This window comes from Pseudophryne corroboree, chromosome 3 (genome assembly GCF_028390025.1).
Source record: "Pseudophryne corroboree isolate aPseCor3 chromosome 3, aPseCor3.hap2, whole genome shotgun sequence".
Taxonomy (NCBI): domain Eukaryota; kingdom Metazoa; phylum Chordata; class Amphibia; order Anura; family Myobatrachidae; genus Pseudophryne; species Pseudophryne corroboree.
In genome coordinates, this window is record NC_086446.1 from 255,807,653 (window position 1) to 255,824,982 (window position 17,330).

The 17,330-nt window shown below is 42.8% G+C and overlaps 1 protein-coding gene across 8 annotated transcripts in view; it reads left to right on the forward strand.

The window, feature by feature from the left end:
* Positions 1-17,330, forward strand: part of LOC135055219 (syncytin-1-like) — a 113,773-nt gene that overhangs the window by 42,572 nt on the left and 53,871 nt on the right. For 6 of the 8 annotated variants that reach the window (XM_063959016.1, XM_063959017.1, XM_063959011.1 and 3 more), the window contains one exon: positions 11,515-11,575. The exons of the other annotated variants lie outside the window; for them this stretch is intronic. The gene's annotated coding sequence lies outside the window, so the exon portion shown is untranslated. The remainder of the gene's footprint in view (positions 1-11,514; positions 11,576-17,330) is intronic. 8 annotated transcript variants of the gene reach the window in all.

Genomic DNA, 17,330 nt, shown 5'->3' on the forward strand with positions numbered 1-17,330 from the left:
CTGATGAAACATGTCTGGTTTGAGCGGAGTTCAGTAAGGCTGACACTGCATGAGGCGTATGGACTGTCAGGTTGTGTCCTAACACTACGTCTTCGCTTTTACTCACTAGCAAAGCTATCGCTGCAACACTTCGCAAGCATGTGGGGAGAGACCGCGCTACGGTGTCCAACTGTGCACTGTAGTAAGCTACCAGCCTGCTTGCATCACCATTACTCTGGGTTAAGACACCTGCCGCACACCCAGCACTTTCCGTACCGTACAATTCAAGGGGTTTCCCATAATCTGGCATGCCTAATGCAGGTGCCTGTGATAGGCACTGTTTGAGTCTCTCAAATGCCAATTCGGACTCATCTGTGTGCGAGATCCGATCTGGTTTGTTTGAAGAGACCATTTCTTGCAAAGGTAAAGCCAGTATGGAGAAACCTGGGATCCAGTTTCGGCAGTACCCACACATTCCAAGAAAAGTGCGGATCTGTTGCTGGGTTTGTGGCAGTCATGTCGAGAATCGCCTATATTCTATCAGCGGTAAGGTGTCTAAGGCCTTGCGTCAAGCAATGTCCCAAATATTTTACCCTGGTCTGGCACAACTGCAACTTATCCTTTGAAACCTTGTGTCCCGTATTAGAAAGGTGAAACAGAAGCTGTTTCGTGTCTTTCAAGGACGATTCGAATGATTCAGAACACAGCAGTAAGTCATCTACATACTGTATTAATACTGATCCGCTCTCAGGTTGAAAGGATTGTAAACAGTCATGCAGAGCCTTGGAGAAAATACTTGGGCTGCCAATGAAACCTTGGGGTAGGCGAGTCCAGGTGTACTGTACTCCCCTGTATGTGAATGCAAACAGGTATTGGCTGTCAGGGTGCAGAGGGACAGAAAAGAAAGCAGAACAGTGGTCAATGACAGTGAAAAATTTTGCAGTAGGGGGAATTTGCATGAGGATGACAGCTGGATTTGGCACTACTGGGAATTGGCTCTCAACTATTTTGTTTATCCCTCTTAGATCCTGTACTAGCCTGTAACCCCTCCCCCACTCTTTTTCACAGGGAAGATGGGACTATTGGCAGTGCTGGATGTCCTAACTAGGATGCCCTGTTGTAGCAAGTGCTCTATGACTGGGTACACTCCTAATTCCACCTCTGGCTTCAGAGGATACTGTGGGATTTTTGGAGCTATCCTACCATCTTTTATTTGCTCTACTACGGGAGCTACATTCGCCATCAATCCAGTGTCTTGTCCATCTTTGGTCCAGAGGGATCCCGGTATTTGTGAGATCATTTCCTCCACCTTGGATGGGCACCTGTCTATACCAGCAGAGTGTGACATTAGCCTTTGTGGGGTGTCTAACATATCCTGCACTTCCTGAACGTGATTCTCGGGTATATCCAAGAAGACACCCTCAGGAGTACAATATATGACTCACCCCATTTTACACAATAGATCTCTCCCCAGTAGATTAGTCGGAGCCGATGCAGCTAACAAAAAGGAATGCTTGGTCTGCAAAGGCTCTATCGTAATCTCCGCAGGTCTACTCAAAGGGTAGTGTTGTACTACTCCTGTTACTCCCATTGCCGAAATTGTTTTACCCATGGTTTTTATACCTACCGTTGAATTTAACACTGACCTGGCCGCCCCTGTATCTACAAGAAAAGGTAGTGATCTGCCAGCTACATCAACTGTGACCTCAGGTTCACTACCAAGGCTAGCAATCAACTTCACTGGCTGCAGACTACAGGTGTGGCCCAACCCCTATTGTATATTGTGACCCTCCCGCAGCGCGCAGGCAGCTACAATTTGTGAGGGGGGTAGCTGAGAATTTTCAGAGGTCTGCCAGTCCCTCCTAGGTGGGTACCTCCTCGTTTCTCCTGCATGCGGCTCATAACTTCTCCTATGCGATCCCTGATCCCTATCATGTGTATTATAATGTGGTTCATATCCTGTTCTAGGGGGTCGATATACCTTATGTGTGCCTTTATAACTGCAATTCCATGCAAAATGTCCTTCCTTCCGGCAGTTATAGCATACTACTACATGCGACTTACCATCAGGGGTCTGGGGTTTTGGCTGATGCGGTTTGGATGTAAGGGCATTTATACTTACTGTCATCAGCTTGTCCCCCTGTGACTCCCTGTGCTTAATGATGTTCCGATCGTGCTCGATTGCGGACTCTCTTAATACAGCCACCGAGATACCTCTCCAGTTAGGTAGAGAGGTTTGTACCCTTGTTCTTAATGTCTCTTTTAACCCGTCCATTAATACTGACACAGCTACCTCCCTGTGATGTACATTTTCCTTTATGTCCTCGACCCCAGTGTATCTAGCCATTTCCTGCAGTGCTCGATGGAAATATTCAGATGCCGTTTCACCTTCTTTTTGTCTTATGGAAAAGATTTTATTCCATTTGACAACAGTAGGGAAATATACTCCTAATTGCAGATTGATCTGTCGTACATTCTCCTGAGTGTACTCATCAGTGAAAGGTACTTCTGCATCTAATTTACAATCAGTAATGAATTTCGCGGAGTCAATATTGGAAGGTAAACATACTCGTAGCACTGTTCGCCAATCTTTGTTTGTGGGTTCGGTGGCGTTACCTAATTCTTTCATAAACCTCTGTCATGCGACTAGAGCCTTTCTGGGATCGGGAAATTCAGACATAATTGTCCTCAATTCTGTCCGGGACCAAGGACAATGCATAGCAATGTTCCTGATGGAAGTGACTCCCTGAGCGTCAGTCTTCCCATTGGGGACTGCTATCACCCTGACAGGATTTAATTCAATTACATCATTCTGAGTTGAGTCCACAATCTGAGGTGCTATTGTCTCTGCATAATGTATGGTACCGTACTTACCTGTGGACACGACCTCACTTATCCCTCTGCTAGGGGGCCTTACAACTGATCTTGCTGGTTGGGCCGTGCCCACCTGAGTGTTCTGTATGGTGGCTGCTAGAGAGAGTGCCGATATCGTGCTGGGCTCATCTTCTTGCTCACAGTCCTTAGGAAAGTTTAAAATGGGATACAACTTGCACGGGTTAGCATTAGTACATTTATCAACTATACTCTTATCAGGTACCAATATGCCATTGTCTGTAGCCACTTTCTCCCCTACAATATACGGTGGTGGTGGTGTGGTTGCCATCATTTTCCTGCTAGGTTTGGAACCTGCTGCGTAAGCTAGTTCCCTTTGCATATCGCCCTCTTGCTGCCATAAGTTTAAACAATCTGTATGTCTAATCCTTTGTTTTCTGGATTTTATTAGACATATCCTACTCCTTAAATTCTGCAATACTTCTGGTTCAAAACTACCTATCCCAGGAAATGATGCTTTATCCCCCACAGTCATTTGTGTCCATTCATCACAAAAGGTCTCAGTGTGGGGACCATACTTCCCCCACATTACCAACCGAGCTGACCCCCTTGGTCTCAATTCAGCTGTCTGAACCCTGACTGAGGAACGTCCCTGTGTTGTGCACTTGGCTCCCATTGTGGACCCTTTTAACACGGGAAAATTTCCTAAAATGCTCCAAACACAGTAGTCTAACGGTGGAAGTCCTCAAAGTTCTTCCACTAACTTCTTCTGCTCCGAGTACCATGGATCCGCCCTATTTAGCAGACACGTGTAGCCATTGCAGGCCCTACTTCGGCCTATATCCCCTGGGCCTTTAGGAGTAACTTACCGTACCGAGTGAATATCTGCCTAAAAGACAATTTTTTTACACAAATCACGCTTGCATGTGCTCTACACAATGCGTATGATGACGAGATTTACGCACAAATATGCAAAACTTTGTATCACGTTGCACCACGTATTGCTTACACAACCGTGCGGTCCAATCATACCGCTTATAGACACTTGCTATCTATAATTTGTAGGATCACTGGAGTCTTCACACTGTGCTCCAAAACAGCCGGAGTGTAATACCAAGAAAACAACAACTTCACAAAGCTTTATCACACTCCGTTGCACGTGTTCACCTAGACCGTGCTCACCAAGTTCACCGAGTTTCAACGAGTTCACCGAGTTCACCAAGTTCACCAAGCGGGGTTCAATACATTCACACCTTTTTCAGCCCACACTAACACTCTATAGTTTTCTGATCAGAAAAAAATATCCTTTCCTGTTAACTGATAGCTTTCCCCAGAGGTAATACAGTAGAAAAGGTTTTAGTTAAACTAAATTTTGGAAACCGAGCAATTTGTGCTATTGTAGCGTGGCTACTGTTCCGCCCCTAAACTAAACAATGCTATTGTGTAATTTGTACTTAGCGGTCGTACCCTTACGTACGTTGCGTAAACACGCGACCATGCGTATGTCTTTACGTTGCGTACACAGTCCCGTACTGTGTCCGAGACACGTGTACAAAAACCGTACGTCCGCAATAGTACAAATCCCACACTTCTATAAATGTAAGCGATATTACCTATAATTGTTTACTTAACACAACAAAGTTTCTTTCTTGTTTCAAAGTTTCTTTAAACCTGTTTAACTAGGCCAGACTGTATTTGTGTTTTACGTTTACTTCCTTAATATTTATTCTATATTTTAACTAAATAGCAACAAATTTCTCCGTACAGGTCTAAATGAATCTAGTAATCAGTATTTATGGCAACAATATGAGCAGGTATACAAATACAAAGTACAGGTGTATGCTTGTGTTGTGTGCGCATTTGGCGCCAAAATAGAAATTCACAGACCTTTAAAAAAATGAATAGCTTTGCGTATTTACTTTACGGGTCCCACCAGCATCCCTACAAACCATGCAGAGCAGACGCCATCTAAACAGCAATAACTTAGGGTTTCCAGTGTATTCTACGGCCAGGAAAAGGTTCACGTAGGATACCCTTCCGCCCTTTGCTGATAGATAAAGTCTGCTTTAACCTGCTAGGCTGCGGGTATGAGGAAAAACCGGACGATGCCCCAATTGATAATGTCGATATTATCTTAAACCATAAAGCTATACCTTTAAACACACTTTTACCATGGAGCCGCTGCGGCCGCTAGACTTAATATGAACTCTACGTACTTTGTATGCTATTTGCGTACAGAGTCCCGTACCGTGTACGGACTTAGCGTACAAGCGCCGCGCTGGGGTACAAAGTACACACAGCGCGCACACACTCTTGATATACTTTAAACCTTATTAGTAATGCAACGCAATGATATTATTACACTCTAAACCTTATGCAGCAAAGCACTGCAATGATGTTACACCTAAAACCTTATGCAGCGCTGATGGTACAATGTACCCACAGAGCGTACACACCTTATCAATAAAACTTTTAAACTTTGTACAGTTAGGTAATGTAATACGCTTTAAACCCTAGCAGGGAAAAGAGGACACAACACCGATTTGTAGTTAAACACTGGGCTCCGACACTCAACGTATATATCTGGAAGGGGATAACAATACAATTTATACACTACAATACAACAGAGTAAATGGCTACAGTCAATGTACATATGTGAGAATATTCGCATGCGCTTCCTGGTCCAGTCCTCCGCTAATCAGGTAGATAGCGTTAAGAGTCTTCTGACCGGCCAGGCAGCAGCAGGCTTTTTATACACTACTTCCAAAAGCAATACAATGGATACTGTAATCCCTTTGTCCATTGGACACAGAGATGCATCTTTACATTACAGGAGAGGTCATAGGTTGATTTGAAACGGTGGGCGATGTCTTTCTCAACTGCTCTTGTGGGTGGTCTCCTCTGGATTCCCACCGCATACATAATATACAGTAAATACAGTTTATATCTATATTCTACTTCTGCACATAACTATACGCAGGAACATGCGATCTTCCTCTAACCAACACCGGAATGTTACCCTTAAAATACCCTACAGCTAGATACCAGACATCACCTTATAACCTTAGTCTGTCCCTTCCTGTCATGCAAAGGTGAATCCCTTAGGACTGGAATCATTTAAACTGTTGATACTTGCTGATGTGGTGCAGGGGGGCTATGTGTACAATGTGCACTATTTGGATTAAATATGTAATGTTTTGATAACCCTCTATGCGCTCACAAACTCCGCCGTAAATACCCATACCACGCGCAGGACCGCGGGAGCGATCATACGCAAATTGCGGATATGTGCACGCACGGCGGAACAAGTGCACGCACAGCGGGCATGTGTGTGTTGTTAGTACGTGGTGTGTGTACTACAATATTTTTCGACTTTGACACTGTGTATTGACTTACAAATCAGCAAGTTTACTGCAGCAAACATTACGAAATAAATTATTTTGGATGATACTAAGTTTGTGTCCCTTAAATACGATGGCGCATCACACATAGGGACACATGCATTCCTCAAGGCTAACATATTATATGTGGAGGAGTGTTTAATTAGGACACAGGTTCTCAAACTTGGTCCTCAGGACCCCACATAGTGCCTGTTTTGCAGGTCTCCTCACAGAATCACAAGTGACATAATTAGCTCCACCTGTGAACCTTTTAAAATGTGTCTGTGAGTAATTCATACACCTGTGCTTCTACTGGGTTACCTGCAAAGCATGCACTGTGTGGGGTCCTGAGGGCCGAGTTTGAGAACCTGTGCATTAGGACGTTACACACAATCATAAAGAAAAATACTAAATAAATTACTATGTGGATTATGTTTGCTTGTAATAAATTATCTGTGCAAGTTTATTAACACTTATCCAGACTTCATGTGATTCATAATCTGTTGTTTTGAGTTTAAAAATAAACACAAGACATATGCTACATTTGTTTTGCATAAAGCAAGGGTATGTTTGTATGTCTCAAGGAGACAGACACATTCTGAGTAATGGTTTTTAAATGAAAAATGGGGCAACATATATTTAGGCTTACACAACAAATGAAAGAAGTAAACAAAACTTACCTTAAAAATAACGATTTATGAGGTCTTGCCTAACCTGCCTCCCTACATCTGTACTCTAAGTATCACCAGATGTCTCTAATTCCTCAGCTTGCTGGCTGCTTTCTTCATCCTCCTCCTCCTCAACATGTGGCAGATGTTGTTGCAAACACATGTTATGAAGAAAGCAGCAGCAGAACACAATTTGAGTCACCTTCAAGGGACTATACAACAAAAGGCCACCAGACTTATCCAGACACCGAAACCTAGATTTCAGCACACCAAAACATCGTTCTTTCACATTCCACGTGGACTTATGTGCATGATTGTAATTGTGTTCAGCAGGGGTATCAGGTCGGGACAATGGAGTTAGAAGCCAAGAGAAACAACCATATCCTCCATCACCTAAAAGACAGATATAGTAACGTGATTCATGTTAAGATAGATCAACACATAAGTAACACACTGTCGGGCAGATGTATTAACCTGGAGAAGGCATAAGGAAGTGATAAACCAGTGATATGTGCAAGGTAATAAAGGCAGCGGACAATCTGTTCCTAAATGATAATTTACATATTGGAGCTGATTGGCTGGTGCCTTTATCACCTTGCACATATCACTGGTTTATCACTTCCTTATGCCTTCTCCAGGTTAATACATCTGCCCCTATATTTGGATAAAGTAGACACAGGCCTACACATATAAAATTACATACCCAGAAGCCATCCATCTGGCATTTGTCCGTCCTCAAACTTATCAAAGAGGGATGACTGACTGAGGATGAAGGAGTCATGGCAGCCCCCAGATTAACCAGCAACAATACTCATTATTTTGAGATTTGCATCACAAACCACCTGCACATTTGTGGAGTGTTATAGATGACGATTAGTATAGATGTGCTGCCTGCCCCTAGGTGGTCTCAGCTGAATGTGTGTGCAATCTATGGCTCCAAGCACATTGGGCATGCCAGCCAGCTCATAGAAATCTACCCTGACGGCATGCCACTGAGACTCCTGGGTAGAGAAGCAGATTGAGGCATCGATGTGGGGCTGCAAAACAGCCAACACCTGTGTGTATATTTGAAAGAAAATTAAACTTGAGATTTTAGGACAGAACTGGCCACCGAATAAATAAACCAACCAAAAAACAGAGGAGGTAGTTAGGTATACATCTCCTGTGTTAATATTCTAGAAAATGAGGGCTGTGAGATTCCTATAACATCCCCAGACACAGCCTGAAAACTGCCAGTAGTCATAAAGTGCAACACAGCCAGGAGTTTGTGCAGGCCTGAGACAGAGCGAGAGCGTGCTGTCTCAGGGTCTAGGCCCAGTTTGACAAGGTCATACAGACGGAAAATGTTACGATTTAGACGGAACATCTGTATGACCGTATCATCGGACAATGCGTTCAAGTTTAAACGCCCCCTAAAAAAACGAGGCCTGCGCAGCCTCCGCGGAACCTGTACAACCTGCTGACCATGTTCAGTTTCTTGGCCCTGGTTACTTACAGGCTGATGTCTGAGTCTGAGGAATCCCACAGCACACAAAATATCACTGGCCCACAGTCCTGCTGCCATTTCTGAGTGTAGGTGGATTGAAATGGGCCTAAGATCCATTTATAGGCATCCTAATTCAGGTGTGAGTGATTTGTTAGTTGCAACACATGTAAACACGCCTGTAAAAAGCAGGTCTATTGATTTGCCGCTTTTTTTAACGAATCGCAAAAAAATACGACCGCAATTGAGCGGTCGTATTCAGAGACTAACACCCAAATACGAATGAATAGCGAATACCCGTGTTGTATGAAATAACAGCCGCGTTTGACCGATGGTCTATTCATTCGTATTTTTGAACTTTGCCGTTAAAACCATTACGAATAGCCCAAACATTGCCGAGATTTGTGCTTAGTGAATTCCCATGTTGGGACTTAGAAAAAAAAACACAAATCGGTCAAACTCGGATTATTAGTAAATATAGGCCCTGGTATGAATTCACAGACTAGGTTTAGCTTCATCCAAATCCACTTAGGGGTATATTCAATTAGGGTTGAAAGCTGCCGTCTGTCGAAAAGATGTCAGTTTTAGACTTTTTAAGGTTGAATCGTGATTCAACCTATTCAGGCCCCGCTATTTTTATTCGACAAGTCAGGGAATTCGACTTGTCGAATAGTACGTGACACGGCGGTATAGCTGCCGATTCACGTACTTTTGAAGAAAATGGGGCCAAATTCGACAGGATTTGGCCCGTTTCTGACCATCTCAGTCCGACATAAAAAAATGTCGGACTGAGATGAGGGACTTTAGAGGAGGAGAGGGGGGAGAGCCGCGGGGAGACTGGGGAGAGCCACAGGCAGACAGGGGACAGCAGCACTACAGCACAGCGCTACAGGAGGATGTGTCCCAGCCGCTGCTCACAGCACCATCCACCAGGCTCCAGCAAGTGAGGTCACGCTTGCTGGAGCCGGGTGGACACTGCCGTGAGGTCTTGCGTCTGTGAGACATCCTTCTGCAGCACTGCTCTCCTCCGTCTGCCCGTGGCTCTCGCTGCTGGTCTTCCCCCTCTCCTCCACTCACAGGTCTCATCTCAATTTGACTTTTTTTAAAGTTGAATTGAGATGGGATTGAATAGGGGTTGTCGGATCCATTCCGACAAATGCATGTCAGAATGGATCCGACCCTAATTGAATATACCCCTTAGTCTATGAGTATGTTTTTGGTATGCAGAGGAAATCATGCAAAAACTTTTAAACAAACAAACTTTAGGCAGAAACTATCAATGGGGGTGATTCAGACCTGATCGCTGCTTTGAGTTTTCGTACAGCGGGCGATCAGTTCATAACTGCACATGCACTGCAATGCACACGCGCGTCGGACAACAACGGGCATCACTGGTCAGCGACAGGATGGTGCAAAAATTCGGATCGCACGGGCATCCGCGAGATGATTGTTTGTGGGTGGTAACTGACCGTTTACTTGGAGTGTCCAGAAAAACACAGGCATGCCCAAGCATTTTCAGGGAGGGTGTCTGACATCAGCTCCGGACCCGAACAGCCTCTTCTGATTGCACTGTAGGAGTAAGTCATGGGCTGCGCACACGCTGCACATGGTGGATTTTTGTGGCTCAGCGTACACATGGGATTGCACACATGCACAGCAAATTTACACGCCCCCTAGGGACAGCAAAGTTAGCAGCCCAGCAATCAGGTCTGAATCACCCCCAATGTTGAAAACAACCCCATTTACCTAGCTCTGTATTGTAGCAATGCTAACCACTCTGCCTAAACAATGAAATGCACTGACAGTAGCAATCACCATGGTCTTAACAGAAACCATCTCCTTATCATGATTTCAGTAACATAAGAGATAATGTATCCTACATCCTTCCCCAATCCCACCTCAGGTCCACTTCAATACAGATCTTAGTCTCTCATGTCAATTTATATTACCTTAACAAGATCACCATCAACCTTCTCACTACCAAATCTAAGAGTGACTACTCTATACTAATCCTCCTTGACCTCTTTGCAATATTTGACACTTTTGACCACCACAAATAGTGGTGCAAATAGTCCATTCCATTGGCCTCCCTAGCATAGCACTGTTGCGGTTCACCTGACTACTACTTGTTCAACCTCTCTTTCACTGTTTTTTCTGTTGTCTCCATCTCCACTCCCTAAACCATTCACCAATGCTATATTCTCACTCCTTTTCTTTTCTCTGTCTATGCCTTTTCCTCCAGTGAGCTTATCAGCCATCTCAGCCTTCAATACCACCACTACTCACTTAACACCCTAACTGATCTCTTTTCCCCTTCCTTTCCCACACAACAACCTCTCTATTTGATGACCTCCTCTTGGGCACCTTAGTCCACTGCCTGCCTGTCATCCTTGACTCTGACCTCTCTTTCATCTCCCACAGTCAGTTCCTCTGTTACTTAAGCCACTTCCAGCTCTATAATATTTCAATATTCCAACCCTTTCTCAACTGACAGCCACTAAAACACTCATTCATGTCCAGATTATTATGATATTAGATAATACCTTTTAGTTTTATGTGCTATAATTAAAAATGCAGCTGCATACTCTACAATTTTACATGGTACATTGTACTCATACACAACTTTTATTGAAGCAACAGATTGAGTGTTGCAGTAGTTCAATGGTCTTCTTGTGGTGTAGAGGGGTTGAGGATATTGATTCAGGTTGTTTATCTTTTGTTATCCATTTTATTTTTCCTTATAATGCACATTAATATTACAGATACCTCCTGCTGAACATTGCATGTCTCCTGGCTGCATCAGCCCTATGAAGGTTTCTGTTACACCTTCAGAATAAATTCAGCTTGTCAGTCTAGATAAAGTGTTGAAAAGTAATTACTGCATCATATCAGCCTAGTTTTCTATGCATATGAATAGTTTAAGATTTTAAATGAAACTGTTTACTGAAATGTAACTTCCCCTTAATCTTAATGCCTTTACCAGAAATCAATTATATTTTTTAGATGAATGTGAGATTGTGTCCAAAATCCAGTGGTAAAGCACATTACTTATTAATTTATAGGAGGATAATTTGATAACTGTAATAGTTACTACTGCATGCTAATTTGCTGAAGGTATGCTTTTTTATTATACCTATCATCATTTTTACTTAATGTATTTTTCACAACACAGATAGCTCTTTGTGCAGATCTGAGAACAGACTAGAAGATTAACTGTGCTTTGGGCAAAGGCTGTAAGTATTGAGAACAAAACTTTTTTTTACCAAAATACAATATAAAAAGTATAAAATAAAAATATTGAATAGATGTAGTACAGTAATTTAGTTTTCTTAAATTTCACATGCAGAAATTGAACAGTGTTAGTAATGTATATTTTGTCTGAAGGCTAGAGGTTCATTTATAGATGCTAATATTTAAATTATAAATGATGCACATTAAAAATGTGTGCAAACCCTGGTGTTTTGGTTCTGAATCATTGTAGTATTTTGGTTTACAAAACCACAGTCAGATGTTTTGGGTTTGGGTTTGGATCTGAAATCATGAGGGAGGGACTTACATGCAATCCAAAAACCTGAAATTCAGTTTTGAAATCATAATTCTGAACTCGAAGGAAGACCGGACTTGTGACTTGGTGCACTTGGATCCCCAAAAGTGATCTGAGCTCGGACTTAGTCATAGGAATTCCCTATGCTGAAGCTAATGAATAATAATAATAAAAATAATAATAATAATTAACTTTATTTCCATAGTGCTTCTTCTCCTATAGGACCCAAAATGCTTAATAGACAGAATTAAAATAAAGCAGTACAGAAACAATGAAATACAGAAAAGCTTTTCATAAAATACAGAGAGCATAAAGATATTGTGCTAAAGGGACATTAAGAACAGTCAGAGATGCATGGCTAAGAGCTTGACCCAAGGATGCAGACACTGGATTTTGCATACCCAGAAAATGGGGCAGACAGGCCCCGTTGTAATGCTGGCCATAGCCGCCCCTTCCCCAAATTTTGCTATGACTTAGGAGGAACTGTGATCGCCATCGTAGACACAGATCTGCACATGTGCAGTACAGATCCTACTGATGCACAGATCAACTAACATCAGAGATGTACATAAACCTTTGTGTTTGCTTACATCTCTGAATTAGGCCTTAGGGCCACTGATGCACTTTTTTATAATGCAGACATGAATGATGTGCATGCCTCAGGGAACACCCAGAGGGATCCGATTGGATACCCCTCAGTGTACATTGTGAAAAGAAGCCAATACGCTTCTTTAAGGCAACACCACCTACAGATGGCATTGCCTACTGGGTCCAATCTCAGGACTGTATCGCATTTCAGAGCTCTTTGTATATATGAAATGTGGCCAAACCTCAGAAAATGGCATTTTCAGAGGTTTGACTGCATTTTTACATTTGATGCATCCATCCCTGTGTGATAACAAACTGACAAAGAGGAAATAGGGCTCTGCTCTCAAGCTTACAATCTATTTAATGTATGAATGTTGATCAGGAGTGGGCTGGACATCTGCCCAGGGGCACTACTCTTTTAGCCAGACGATTGCCAGCCGGCCCCTGAAGTGGATGCTAAATATAAGGCATGGCGTTTGTGTTGTACACTAGCCACCAGAGAAATATGTTCCTTAGGTTCAGGTACTAAGTGCATTGGAAAAAAATAAATCCCCACTTCTATTTATTGTTTAACATCACTCCTTTAATGTACATTGTAGTCTTATAGTGACTAACTGGAAGAGGAAAGAGAATATTTTATGACAACCCAAAAGTTATGTTTATATAGATATGTCTTCATACATCTTTGTTGCAGTCATGGCAATCAGCCGCTATTGGCACTCCAGGTTACTCAATAGACTCTGCCCACATTGGGCATCCTTTTTGCCAAAAGTGCATGTTAGTCGCACCGCAATGAGACTAGGAGGCACAAGGAGACTGTGCTGAGTAATTTGACATATGACTTTTGTATATCTGTGAGCGAATGAGACACTGAAACTGTATACGAAGTGCTACAATGTAGCAGACGCAGATTTTTTCCAATACAAGTTCTGTTCTCTTCCGTCACCAGGGCCTTATTCAGGTCACCTCACAAACTTGATGCAATTGCAATTTAAGCAATGGGGCATGCGTATGCATGCGCAGATACCTTTCCTGAGCATGCGCCCACAGTTAATGCGGTCACCCCTCATTAACTGTAAATGTCACTGCCTGATTGATAGCGGGTGACCATTTGCTTTTGTGGAAACAGGGGCATGTTGATGGTGTTTTCAGGGTGGCTGCGTGTCATCACATGCAGCAGCTCCGATCTAAAAATGGCTGCGGGACTCCTGCTGTTGCAGTCAGGCTGTGCCGTCAGGAGGCTTCATTAGTTTCTGTCACCATGCTCTAATTGCATTGTGATTGCAAATAGAGTGTGATCACAATGGGTGGACAGTGGTCACATGCTGGGCAGCCTTGCCCTGCGATGGGCAGCCCCCAGTAAGTAATTACAAGGATTGCAGATTCTGTGTAAAAACACAATATAAAAAAGGCGCTGCATGGTGTATTGAGGCTAGATGTGTGTGTGTATATATATATATATAGATAGATAGATAGATAGATAGATAGAGCGAACGAAGATATAAATCCTGACGACAGTAGGTGTGTCTACTGAAACTTCCTGAGTACAAGCTTGCATCATGTGGATTTTTCAAGCCTGGAGTGCCGCATCTTCGTTCTATCTATCTACTCATTTATGAAGGCACCGGGAGTGCCAAACTCTGCATACTATATATATATATATATATATATAAATATATATATATATACAGATACCCTTTGTCCGGCACTCACTGTCCAACATCAAACAACCTGTTTCTGGTGCACAACCTCTTGCAAAGCATGTAGAGATGGAAACTAATGGAGGCACTCAGAAGAAATAGACGACACACCGCAGGATAGGTCGACGTTTCAGGGACGGATCCCTTTTATCAAGACACGACCAGCCATTACAAAAGAACAGATATATATACACAAGTATATCACTTACCAAACACCCATCGTGGATCTCAGGCAGCTGCGTCCTGCCGAGTAGCGATGACGTCACCTATGCGACTCAGTGCCGGGAATCACCGTCAGTCGGGTAACACTTGTTGTGCCTCTCATAAAAAGGAGAATCAAACTATGATTCTCGTTCACCAACTAATGAATGAAAATATTTAAAGGATTGTGTTCATTAAGGCCACGTGGGGCAATGGTGTCAAGCCTGTAGATCCAACGAGCTTCACATTTCTTTAAAGAAAGTACCCGGTCGCCGCCCCTCAGGGGTTCAGGAATATGATCAATCACCATACACCGTAGTGAAGCAACTTGGTGATTAGCATGTAGAAAATGTATTGCCACAGGTTTGTCAGAAGCACCAGTTTCTATGGCTTGTCGAATAGAATATCTGTGGTTGGCCATCCGCTCCCTAAATGATCTCTTGGTCATTCCCGTATAGTAGAGACCACACGGACAGATGATTATATACACCACAAAAGCACTAGTGCATGTCAAATTGTGCTTAATGGGTATTCTTGTACCATTATGTGGGTGGCGAAAATCTTTACCACTGAGCATCGAGTTACAGGTAGTACACCCCTTGCATTTGAAGCAACCAGTCCTTCCTGAGCGTAACCAACATGCAGACCCTACAATAGGTTGCATGGTGGGACGCATCAGTAGTTGGCGCAGGTTGGGACCTCTCCTATATGCACACATCGGGGGTTTAATTCCACGTAATTTCAAGCCAGGGTCTGTAGCTAGCAGTGGCCAATGCCGTTCCTGAATCCTCTTCGTAGTCTGAGAGGTGTGATCGTAAGTGCTCACGTGTATCATTCTCTTCTCAGAAGCCTTTTTAGGCATAGTATGTCTCGGATACCTATGTCGATGATATGCTTTATTAATACATCTGTCCAGTGTATCGGGTGAGTACCCTCGTTGTAAAAACCTGGTTTTCATTTCATTAATCTGATCACGGGCAAGTTCACTCGAAGAATTTATCCTCAGTACTCTCAAAAATTGAGAAATTGGAAGACTTTCTTTCAATGTGGAAGGATGTTGGCTAGTGGCCTGCAGCAAAGTGTTCCGGTCCGTCTGTTTACGAAACAGTGTTGTACTTAGTCGATAACCATCTCTCCAAACAGTTACATCAAGAAAGTTGACTGTCTGTAAATCCATATTGCACGTAAACCTTATGGGTTCATCTAATGTATTAAGGGAATCTATCATACTAGTCACTTCGTCCCTAGTGCCAGACCATAACAGAAAAATGTCGTCAATAAATCTAACATATAATAAACATTTATGACCAAACTGTTGATAAATAAAATTACGTTCATAAATGGCCATATATAAATTGGCATATGCTGGTGCCAGGTTAGAGCCCATAGCAGTACCGTTGATCTGGGCAAAATACCTAGAGCTATACATGAAGTAATTCAGTTTTAGTACCAACTCAACCAAGGTAGTCAAAAATTCAACTGGAGGCTGTGTATGACCAGCCTCAATCAGATGTTGCCGAATAGCATCGATGCCTTCCTTGTGAGGGATTACCGTATACAAAGATTGTATGTCAAGTGTCACAAGCCAAACTTCACCATCAGGGAAGCTAAAGTTCTTAATTTTATCTAAAAAATCTGTGGTATCTCTAATATAACTGGTGGTCTTCATTACTAGAGGTTGCAAAAACTGATCGATATACATTGCAAGTGGTTGTAATAGAGACCCCCGGGCAGAAATGATGGGCCTGCCCGGCGGGTCTTCAAGTCGCTTATGCACTTTGGGCAATGTATAGAGAATAGGAGTAATAGGATATTCAACTTTAAGATAGGCTACTATATCCGTATCAATCCATCCAGCCTGAAAACAAAGATCGACCGTAGTATCAATGAGTCTCTTAATGTTATCAGTAGGATTACCTTTCAATTTAACATAGGTAGTATTATCTGCTAACTGTCGTCGGATCTCACGATCATACTGTGTCCAATCCTGTATTACCACCGCCCCGCCTTTATCAGCGGGGCGAATGGTAATATTCTTATTACTCTTCAATGCTTTAAGAGCTTCCCTCTGCTGACTGGATAAGTTATGGTATCTAGGTCTTATAGTAACCTCCTCTTTTTTGTCAATCTCAGTCATCCGTACGAAGGTCTTGATACTAGCATTCTGAGACCCAGGGTCGTAATAACTCGGTTTTTTAAATTTCAGAGCATCCATCTTGCTAGGTGAGACATTGTCACCAAACTGTTCCCTAAGCCGTAACTTACGGCCAAATCTATAATTATCAACAGTCCAACCAAAAGGGTCATGTGTAACGGTAGGAATGAAAGATAAACATAGTGACAAAACAGCAGTCTCAGCCTCCGTTAATGTGTGAGATGACAAATTAAATATCAGGCTTGGGTCTTGGGCTGCCGACCTCTTCTTGTTGTGTTGCCCACCCCGCCTTTGGTGGTTCCGGATCCGCCTCTTTTTTGGAAAGGGGGATACACATGAGAATCTTTCTCTAAAAAATGTTGTCGTTGTCGTGATCTACCATCATTAGAGTCAGTGGTCTCACCATCTGATGATTATTGGGCTGAAGTAAAGCCACCATATGTGAAATCTCTATATCTACGTGGACGAAAGGGTCGCCTGCCCCTATTCTCGCTCTGATTCCCTGATAGCCACCTGTACACTGTATGTAGTTTGTAATCAGTGTTAACTGTTTCAAGTTTCTTTCTCTTAAACTGTAACAATTCCTGTTGATATGTATCAACCTGATTTTTCAATCGATCAAGCCAGGGTTCTGTTTTATCACTAGTCAGTTTCTTAAGATGTAGACCCTTAAACATTTCTATTTCACTACGCAATTTCTTTAGCTCAGTGCTCACCTCTTCAATAACCAGTAAAATAAGGTCAGATGAGCACTTGTTTAGGACTGAGCACCACTTAGCACAGAACGTAGGATTACTCCT